This window comes from Lepidochelys kempii, chromosome 3, assembly GCF_965140265.1.
Source record: "Lepidochelys kempii isolate rLepKem1 chromosome 3, rLepKem1.hap2, whole genome shotgun sequence".
Classification (NCBI taxonomy): Eukaryota; Metazoa; Chordata; order Testudines; family Cheloniidae; genus Lepidochelys; species Lepidochelys kempii.
In genome coordinates this window covers 15,855,987-15,866,567 of record NC_133258.1, presented here as the reverse complement: position 1 = coordinate 15,866,567, position 10,581 = coordinate 15,855,987, and the positions used below count along the sequence as shown (strand labels likewise).

At 49.4% G+C, this 10,581-nt stretch overlaps 1 pseudogene; it reads left to right on the top strand.

Moving 5' to 3' along the window:
• Nucleotides 1–8,831: 8,831 nt before the first annotated feature.
• Nucleotides 8,832–10,334, top strand: LOC140908373 (uncharacterized; annotated as a pseudogene).
• The last annotated feature ends 247 nt before the right edge of the window (nucleotides 10,335–10,581 follow it).

Sequence of the window (10,581 nt, the reverse complement as noted above, 5' to 3'; positions counted from 1 at the left end):
TATACTTTTGTCTCTGTGTAGTTGTTTTCTTTACTAAAAGCCTCCTGTTTAAGAGAGGCTGAGTCCATATATATAATCATGACACTGATGTGAATAGATCCCTTGATGTCAGTGAGCCTAGACCCAGATGACTAAGGGCTACAAGATCAGGCCACAATCAGAATCCAAGATCCAAACATTCCTGAACTTTAGGTGGGAGTGGGGTTGCAAACACAGAGCCCAGATCTGAATTTCATGACCAGATATATCTCTGTAAATAGATAAAACCAACACCTGTAGCTGGACCCTGCCAACCTTTGAGTTTGTTTAAATCCAGATCTGAATTTTGCAGCATGGACCCGTCTCTCCTGTAACCAGTATGTCACCATATCCAAGTATATCCTGTTGTGTAGACTCAACTATGCCTATCAGGCAAGGTGCAGAATAAGTACTTTGCCCACACATCTCCCCATACAAGGAAAAGCTGAGAATTCTGGGATTCTCCACGGACATATTCTATTTTCCCACATTGTTAGCCACCCTATCATGGATTACCCTGTTGGCTGCATCAGGAGAACTGCTCAAGCACCATTTAACTGATCTGCCTTTCTCCCAGTACTGCACATCGGGCTGGCCAGTGTCACCAGGGTCACAGCCAGCCTTGCTACAGAGAGGTGTAGAGAGGCAGGGGGAGCAGAGTCAGACTACAGCAATAGCCTGGCATGGTGACCCCTGAAAAGGGCTATTTGAGAGGGTGACAAATATCGGGGGGAGGGGGAAGAACCAGGGTGAGAAATCCTGGGACAGAGAAAAACGTTGAGTCTGGGGAAAGGCAAGAAATCTTGAAGCCAAAGCACGGGGGGATTGAGAGGGGATGTGGCCCATGCTTTATGAAAGTGTTGGCAGACTGGAAGAGCCGGAGAACCACTGTGCTTTGGCATTTTTTTGGTTCATCATCCTGCTTTCTCAGCAGAAACAATGCTGAAGCCAGACATCCCGTCTTGTCTTCAGTCACTTATCCCATGTGGTTGTCACCCTTGGTGGGGAAGGATCTCGTGGGTTAGCTCTGACTGCTCTGTATCTGTGGTGCTGACAGGCTCCGCTCTGCCTGGAAGAGATGAGCTGAGCTGCTGGTCCCCCTGAGGCTGGGAAGCAGTGAGCTTGCTTGCTGAATGTCAGCCGCACAATAAATATCCTGGGCTGAAGTGTCCTTAAGAAGAAACATGACTGGGACCCTGTGTGTGTTATACCAATAAAATAAAAACCAGCAGGATCTTATTAAAGGGAAAAAGGCAAAATACCACATTTATTGTGAATACAGAAAGAATCATAGTAAGCAGTTAGTTATAGCTATAACATTCCATTCAATCTCATATTTATTCACACATTCATTCATACACACCCACACCCACACACATACACACCCACACACACAGGTTCTGCAAGGTTGTTATCATAGTTACCAGCCTTAGAGTTGCTCATGCCAAGCCACTGGCCAGGTGGCCTGGACATGAGGAGGGAGCAGGGCCTTGTCAGATGCTCATCTGATGCTCCTGGAAGTTGGTTTGCAGAATCAGACCCCAAAGTTCTCACTTTTTAGAGTCTATTTTTATAGAAATTTCTTCCTATGCCAGTCTATGGGAATTGCTTCATCATGCTGTTGCTGAATCAATCAGCAGATAGCACATTCCTGACGGCTCCAAGATGTTATCTTGTTCTTTAGTTCTCCCATTCTTGAAGCTGTTGGGTGGATTCCAGTCTGCCCTCCGGGGGGGGGGGGGTCCTCTGGTTATTTCCACTTGACGCCTTCTTCAGCCGATGGACACTGGATTCTTAGGCTGGCACCTCCCTGATCATTCAGTTATTATCCACACCAAGCATCCATCCACATACATCCTCTATCTCTATTTTAATCACAATTGTTAATACAACAAAAGGGTGGGGAGTCTCTGGGTGCTGTTTCTGTTGTTAGAGTATTGCTTTGCGTCTCTCTCTCTTGTGAATTGCTTTGAGAATAGACTCTGTCTTAGAATGTACTAACACAATTAGCAGCTTGCAAGTTTCACACATAGAGGGAGAGAAACAGTACCAAAAACCAAGAGACCTCTTAATTAGTAATACCCTGGAATTTAAACTCTGGGGAAATCAAACTCATTTGTGATTTTAATACAGAACTTCTTTAATATGATCCAACATGTGTGGCTATTGTTTTCAGCTGGGGAAGAACGAGAGCCCTTGTCTGGAAAAGCCAAGGTTTTTGGCTTGAGGTCCAGGAGTGAAAGCGTCCCAGGGAAGTTGTGCAATATGGCTCTGTGAATAAGGTTCTAAGGTCTTGAGAAGGGATGATTTAGTTGGGGGTTGGACTAGATGACCTCCTGAGGTCCCTTCCAACCCTGATATTCTATGAGAAGGAAGGGTGGCTGTGTAGTTAAGTTACTGGAGTGGGACTCCGGAGATCTGCGCAATTCCAAACTCTGCCACAGATTCCCTGGGTGACCTCAGGCAAGACAATTGATCTCTCTGCACCTTACCTCCTCACCTATAAAATGGGGAGAAGGGAAGTATCATTCTGTCTTGTCTGTTTAGAGTGTAAACTCTTTGGGGCAGGGATTGTCTCTGACTGCATACAGTTCTTTGTACAATGGCCTCCCAGCCTGAGCTGGGGCATTTCGGTGCTACTATAATATACATAGTAATGGTCTTGCTGCAAAATAGGAAGTCTGTTTTCAAAAGCATTTGTTGGCCAAGGATATACAGGAGGAGTTTAGGTCACAGTCCACTTTTCCTGGCATCTAGTGGTAAGGAAGTCGTCAACTTGAGACTCCATTACAGTACTATCTAGCTTAGGTACTTTTATGGCGCCCATTACCATAGTAACTGAGCACCTCAGACTCTTTAATGTATTTCTCTTCACAACATCCCTGCAAGGTAAGGACTGCCATTCTCTTTTGCAGAAGGGGAACTGAGGCACAGAGAGATTGAGGCCAGGTCTACACTAGGAAATTAGGTTGGTATAACTATGTCACTTGGGGGTGAAAACCACACCCCTGAGTGATGCAGTTAAAGCAACCTAGCCCCGGTGTAGCCAGCGCGAGGTTGAAGGGAGAATTCTTCCGTTAACACAGCTATCACTTCTCAGGGAGGAGGGGGACGGATTCCAATGGGAAAAGCTCTCCCATCAGTACAGGTAGTGTTTCCACTGAAGCACTAGAGCTACGCTGCTGCAGCATTTTAAATGTAGACCTGCCCTACGTGCCAAATTTTAAAAGGTATGTAGGGCTTGTCTACACCACGACGCTTTTCGCGACAAGGCAGTGTCGACCCAGCCTTGTTGCTAAAGGTCAGCATGTGTAAACGCTCTTTTTCGGTACTTTGTTGGCACTTTTGCTGACAAAATACTTCCAGCCCTGTGAGCGGCATTAGCTTTGTCAGCAGGAGAATGCTCCTGCCGACAAAGCCACGTTCACACTGCCACTTGCGTCGGCAAAGCTTTTGTCTTTCACAGCGGGGCTTTTTTAAGTACCCGTGAAAGGCAAGTTTTGCCGACAACTTCGCAGTGTAGACAAGCCCTCATTGCCTAAAGATGCAGATAGGTGCATACTGGGATTCTCAAAAATGCATCTGCAGTTTCAGGTCCTAACTCCTATTGATTTCACTGGGATTTAGGGCTTGTCTCCACAAGGACATTCAAGAACATTAATCCAAATTAACCAAAGGTGTGAACTTCAAGTGGATTAGTTACCACTGTTCTCAATGGTAGCTGATGACAGAACAAGGAGTAATGGTCTCAAGTTGCAGTGGGCGAAGTTTAGGTTGGATATTAGAAAAAACTTTTTCACTAGGAGGGTGGTGAAACACTGGAATGCGTTACCTGGGGAGGCAGTGGAATCTCCTTCCTTAGATATTTTTAAGGTCAGGCTTGACAAAGCCCTGGCTGGGATGATTTAGTTGGGGATTGGTCCTGCTTTGAGCAGGGGGTTGGACTAGATGACCTCCTGAGGTCCCTTCCAACCCTGATATTCTATGATTCTATGACATTTAATTAAACCCCTTTGTGGATGCTCTTTGGGCTGGCCTACAAAATTAGGCTGACCCAGCGACATCACTCAGGTGTGAAAAATCCACACTCCTGAGTGACTTTGTGAAACCGACCTCACCCTTGGCATAGACAGCATTAGATTGATGAAAGAAGCCTTCTTTCGACCTAGCTATCACCTCTCAGGGGTTGGGGGGAATGGATTAACTATGGCAATGAGATGATCCCTCTTGTTGCTGTTGTGATTAGCTACACTGAAGCACGACAGCAGCAACTCTGCCACTGTAGCTTTCTAAATGTAGACATAACCTTGTTCAGCATTAAAGTAGACTTAATTCAGTTTAGCTTAGGGCATAGCTACACTTGCAGATGTAGAGCGCTGTGAGTCAAACCAGCCCTCGGAGAGCGCAGCAGGGAAAGCGCTGCCGTGTGTCCACGCTGTCAGCTGCAAGCGCACTGGCGTGGCCACATTTGCAGCACATGCAGCGGCATTGGGAGCGGTGCATTATGGGCAGCTATCCCGCAGAGCACCTCTTCCCATTCTGGCGCTGTGGCTTGTGGGAAGGGGGCGGGGAGTGCGGGGAATTCTGGGTCCTGTCCCAACGCCCCGTGATGCATCGCTTCGCATCCCAGCAATCCCTGTACTTCCGTCCACATTTGGTGCCATCTTTCAGTGTTTTTTGTACTGCGCGCTCTGTCTTCCCTTTCGGTCTGCGGGCATGGAGCCCGAAGTGCTGAGGAGTATGCTGATGGGTCTCACCAGCACGTCACGTTTGGCAATCAAGTTACTCCTTAAGCTACAAACTGACAGTGAGGAGTCCGACGATGATATCGACTCGCATAACACCTGTGACACGAGATTGCTTGTGGCATTCATGGACATGCTCACCACCGTGGAACGCCGCTTTTGGGCTCAGGAAACAAGCACTGAGTGGTGGGATCACGTCGTCCTGCAAGTCTGGGATGACGAACAGTGGCTGCAGAACTTTCGGATGAGAAAAGCCACTTTCATGGGACTGTGTGATGAGCTCGCCCCCATCCTGCAGCGCAAGGACACGAGATTGAGAGCTGCCCTGATGGTGGAGAAGCAGGTGGCTATTGCAATCTGGAAGCTGGCAACTCCAGACAGCTACTGATAGGTCACTAACCAGTTTGGAATGGGAAAGTTGACCGGGAATTGTGTCGATGCAAGTTTGCAGGGCCATTAATCGCATCCTGCTCAGAAGAACCGTGACTCTGGGTTACGTGCACGGCATTGTGGCTGGCTTTGCACAAATGTGTTTCCCTAACTGCAGAGGGGCAATAGATGGGATGCATATTCCAATTCTGGCACCAGCCCACCTAGCCTCCGTGTACATTAATCGGAAGGGGTATTTCTCTATGGTTCTCCAGGCGCTTCTCTATGGTTCTCCAGGTGGATCACTGTGGGCGTTTTATTGTCATTCACGCAGGCTGGCTCAGAAAGGTGCATGACATACGCATCTTTTGGAATAGTGGGCTGTTCAGGAAGCTGCAAGCCGGGACTTTTTTCCCAGACTAGAAGATCACTGTAGCGGAAGTCGAAATGCCCATTGTGATCCTTGGAGACCCCGCTTACCCTTTAATGCTGTGGCTCATGAAACCCTACACAGGGAGCCTTGACAGCAGCAGGGAGCGGTTCAACAACAGGCTGAGTTGTTGTAGAATGACTGTGGAGTGTGCTTTTGGCTGTTTAAAGGGCCACTGGCGCTCTCTGTTTGGGAAGCTGGACCTGGCCGATGGCAACATCCCCGCGGTTATATCCATGTGCTGTACCCTCCATAACGTTTGTGAAGGGAAGGGTGAAAGATTCACTCAGGCATGGAACTCGAAGGTTCAACACCTGGAGGCTGAATTTGAACAGCCAGAGAACAGGGGTATTAGAGGGGCCCAGTGCGGGGCTTCAAGGATTAGGGATGCCTTGAGGGAGCAATCTGAGGCTGAAAGCCACCAGTAGTGTTTGGTGCTCTGCACGGGAGTGAAATGCAGTGCTTCCAACGTTAGTAGGAATCTGTGCTTGCTACACTGACTTGTAGTGCCTGTTGGTTTCCTGGGCTAAGGTATCTTTTACTTAATGCAATAATAAAGAATGTTTTCAAAGCCAAAAAATCCATTTATTTAAAATGAAATTCATTTATTGAAAAGAAACACAACTGCTTGGGAAACAGAAAGGGCAAGGGGGTGGGGTGGGGAACGGTTCAATCACAGATTTGCATATGTCCTGTTCTCATACTCAGCCTTCCTGTCTGGAGTGCTGTGCAATGAGTGCTGCACTTCAGGCTGGCTAAAATGCATGGTGGTGGGGGTTGAGTGCAGTGGGTAAGGGTCATAGTTTGCAGGGCTGGGTGGTGAAGCTACAGGTGTTGGAGGCAGCTGGTGGTGATAAGGACCGGATGTTGGGGAAAGTGGGTTGGAGGTGACATGGGGGCACTAGGGAAAGAGTTTTGGGATAAGGGCTGCAGGTGGGGGGCATGGTAGTGCTCCGTCTGCATGGCTACGAGCGCCTGGATTGAGTCTGCTTGGCACTCCACAATGGTTATCAGCCGCTCCATGCTTTGTTGCCAGCGCCCCGTGCTTTGGTGCCAGTGATCTGCATTCTGCTGGTAGATCCTCCTTTCACTCTCCTTCCACTCCTGCGCTTTTTGATTTTCATTAAGGGACTGCTGCATGACTTCATGCAGCATAGAATCATAGAATATCAGGGTTGGAAGGGACCCCAGAAGGTCATCTAGTCCAACCCCCTAAAGCATGTCTTCTTTGCTTTTACGTGGCCTCTTCCTAATTCATTGGAGTCTTTCGGCTGGTGATAACACAGATGGCTGAGATCTCAAGGTTGCATCTGTAAAGGCAAAATGCAACTCTTAACAGAGGCAGTATTGTTCACACCAGACAGAGCAATGATTTGCCTGTACTTAAAGACAAGCACAGTCTAACGATAGCAAATTTGCCTGTCCCAAAGCAAGCGCACGTAAGCCACAGGAGCCCCAAAATGGTGAGTAAGCACAGGGTCGAGGGGGACTGATTGTTTCATGGCTGTACTGTCCTCTGGGTCTCTGTGCCTTGGGGATAGTCAACAGCAGCAGGGGCCCCTTTACTGAACACTGTCCCCACATTTTCCACAGGAGTTTGTCCTGGAAGATATCTTGCTGCTGAGGGTGACCTAGGAAGCAAGGTGGGGTCTTCTACTACAATACGGCTTCTGCCCTGGCTTATATGCAGCTTGCCTGTGTGCAGCAATGATCCCCCCGCCCCTCATGGCACAGTGGCGTGGACAAGTTACCCTGACTGGGACAAGGAGTATAGCAGTGCTCCCAAGGGACCTGTGCAGGCACATTGCACAGCTTCTGGATGAGACCTTTGAAGAGATCACTGAGCACATCAACACCCTATTCTGCATCTAGGCATGCATGCAGCCTAACCCTCCTCGCCCTAAGAGCCCGCACCGAATAACTTCCTTCCCAAAATAAAAGCCACTTACCGGGCACCTCTGGTGTTTGTTCTTTCCCAAGCATCAGCCGCTGCGACTGGCTACCTTCCTCCTTCCGCTGCGGCTGGCTTGAGAACAGCTCCTTGCTGCATGCATCTAGGGATGCCGGGGTATCTTCCTCCTTCTCAGCACCCTCGCTCCCGCTTTCCTCCTCCTCCTCCTCCTGCCTTGTTGAACTGGGCTCTGAAGTGTCCATGGTGGTCCTCAGAGTGGAGGTGGGATCGTCCCGAAGTATCGCGTCCAGCTCGTTGTAGAAACAGCAGGTTGCAGGGGCAGCACTGGAGCGGCGGTTTGCCTCGTGGGCTTTGCCGTAGGCTTTCCACAGCTCCTTCAGTTTAACTCTGCATTGCATTGCATCCCGGTCATGGCCCCTTTCCAGCATGGCCCTTGATATCTGGCTGAAGGTATCGTAATTCCTGTGACTGGAGCGCAGCTGGGACTGGACAGCTTCCTCCCCACAAACGCTGATGAGGTCCAGCACCTCGCCATTGCTCCATACTGGGGATCGCCTGGCGCGTGGGAGGCATGGTCACCTGGAAAGATGAGCTGAGAGCACTCCACACCTGGCTGAGCAAACAGGAAGGGGATTTTCAAATTTCCCAGACACTTTAAAGGGCGGGCCTGATGGTTGGTCACCTGAGGGCAGGGCAGTAGAGTTCAAAGTGATGACCAGAGTGGCTAGAACAGGCACTGTGGGACACTTCTGGAGGCTGATCAGAGCACGTTAACAGGCCAGGGCATCCATACAGGTGCCACGGCACTCCAGCGGGGGCGCGTGAAATGTTATTCCACTCGTGGAGGTGGATTAGCAGGAGCACTCCAGCCACGGAGTCAGTGCGCTCTACATGCCTTGCCAGTGTGGACGCGTCGTGAGTTAGAGCACACTTGGAAGTGTAGCCATGCCCCTAATACATGTTGGAAGTGAATTAAGCTAAACTGAATTAAGGCCCCTTTCATTCTGAATAAGAGTTTAGGTTGACTTTAGCAGCATTAGATCGATTTAACCCTGCACCCATCCACACAACGAAGCCATTTTTGTCGACTTAAAGGGCTCTTAAAATTGATTTCTGTACTCCTCCCCAATGAGGGGATTAGCACTGAAATCGACATCGCTGGGTCAAATTTGGGGTAGTGTGGATGCAATTCAATGGTATTGGCCTCCAGGAGCTATCCCAGAGTGCTCCATTGTGACCACTCTGGACAGCACTTTCATCTCAGATACACTAGCCAGGTACACAGGAAAAGCCCCGGGAACTTTTGAATTTCATTCCCTGTTTGGCCAGCATGGCGAGCTCATCAGCACAGGTGATCATGCAGTCCCAGAATCACAAAAGAGCTCCAGCGTGGACTGAACGGGAGGTACTGGCTCTGATCGCTGTATGGGGAGACAAATCCGTGCTATCAGAATTCCGTTCCAAAAGACAAAATGCCAATATATTTGCCAAAATCTCCAAGGGCATGATGGACAGAGTCTACAACAGGGACCTGCAGCAGTGCCGTGTGAAAATTAAGGAGCTCAGGCAAGCCTACCAAAAAACCAAAGAGGCAAACGGCTGCTCCGGGTCAGAGCCCCAGACATGCCGCTTCTATGATGCGCTCCCTAGAATTGCATGCAGCTCCCCTACTGCTACCCCACCCCTGTCCGTGGACACCTGCAAGTGGGGAGTCTCACGCAACAGGCATGAGGATTTTGGGGATGAGGAAGATGATGATGAGGAGGAGGATACCACACAGCAGGCAAGCGGAGAAACCATTCTCCCCAACAGCCAGGAACTGTTTATCACCCTGGAGCCAATATGCCTCCCAACCCTCCCAAGGCAGGCTCCCGGACCATGAAACCAGAGAAGGCACCTCTGGTGAGTGTACCTTTGTAAATATAATACATGGTTTAAAAGCAAGCGTGTTTAATGATTAATTTTCCCTGAAGACTTGGGATGCATTCGCAGCCAGTACAGCCCCTCCTTTTAAATGGCCAACCCAACGGGTGCTTGGTATGGGAAAGGAGAGCACTGCTGTTTGAAATCATTCCCACATGTTATGAAGGTTGAAGAAGCCGAAAGACTGCGGCTTACCATGGCTGCCTGCAAGCCGAATTCTGTTGCCCTGCCCTGCATGTGTGATCTCTCACACCAAACCGGCAGGCCCTCAATATAAGAGGCAAAATGCGACCTTGTACCGAAAGCACGAGTGCTATGTAATGTTAACAGCTTGGTTCACCACGAAAGAGTCTACCCATTGTTCTCTAAAATGTGTCTTTTAAAATACTACTCTCCCTTTTTTTTTCCTCTCGCAGCTGCAAATGTTTCAACACTCCCCCTATCATCTCCATCGCAGAGGCTAGCGCAGATAAGAAGGCGGAATAAAATGCACTCGCGGAAAAAAATGCACTTGCGATGAAATGTTCTTTGAGCTCATGCAGCCCTCCCACACTGAAAGAGCTCAGCAGAATGTGTGGAGGCCAACAATGTCAGAGTCCAGGAAAGCAAAAAATGAATGCGCAGACAGGAGGGATGAGCAAGATGAGAGGTGGTGGCAGCACAATGAGAGGAGGCAGGATGCAATACTGTGGCTACTGGGGGATCAAACTGATATACTCCGGTGTCTGGTGGAGCTGCAGGAGCACAGACCGCCACTGCAGCCCCTGTGTAACCGCCCGCCCTCCTCCCCAACTTTCATAATCTCCTCACCCAGATGCCCAAGAACGTGGGCGGGGTGTGGTCCGGGAACCCAACCACTCCACCCCAGAGAACTGCCCAAGCAACAGAAGGCTGGCATTCAATAAGTTTTGAAGTACAGTGTGGCCTTGTCCTTTCCTTCTCCCCTCATCCACCACCCCACCCGGTGCTTCCCTCCTCCCCCACCTGTCCCAGGCTACCTTGGCAGTTATCCCCCTATTTGTGTGATGAATGAATAAAGAATGCATGATTTTGAAACAACAATGACTTGGTTGTGAGTTCAATCCTTGAGGGAGCCATTTAGGGATCTGGGGCAAAAATTGGGGCTTGGTCCTGCTTTGAGCAGAGGGTTGGACTAGATGTCCTCTTGAGGTCCCTTCCAACCC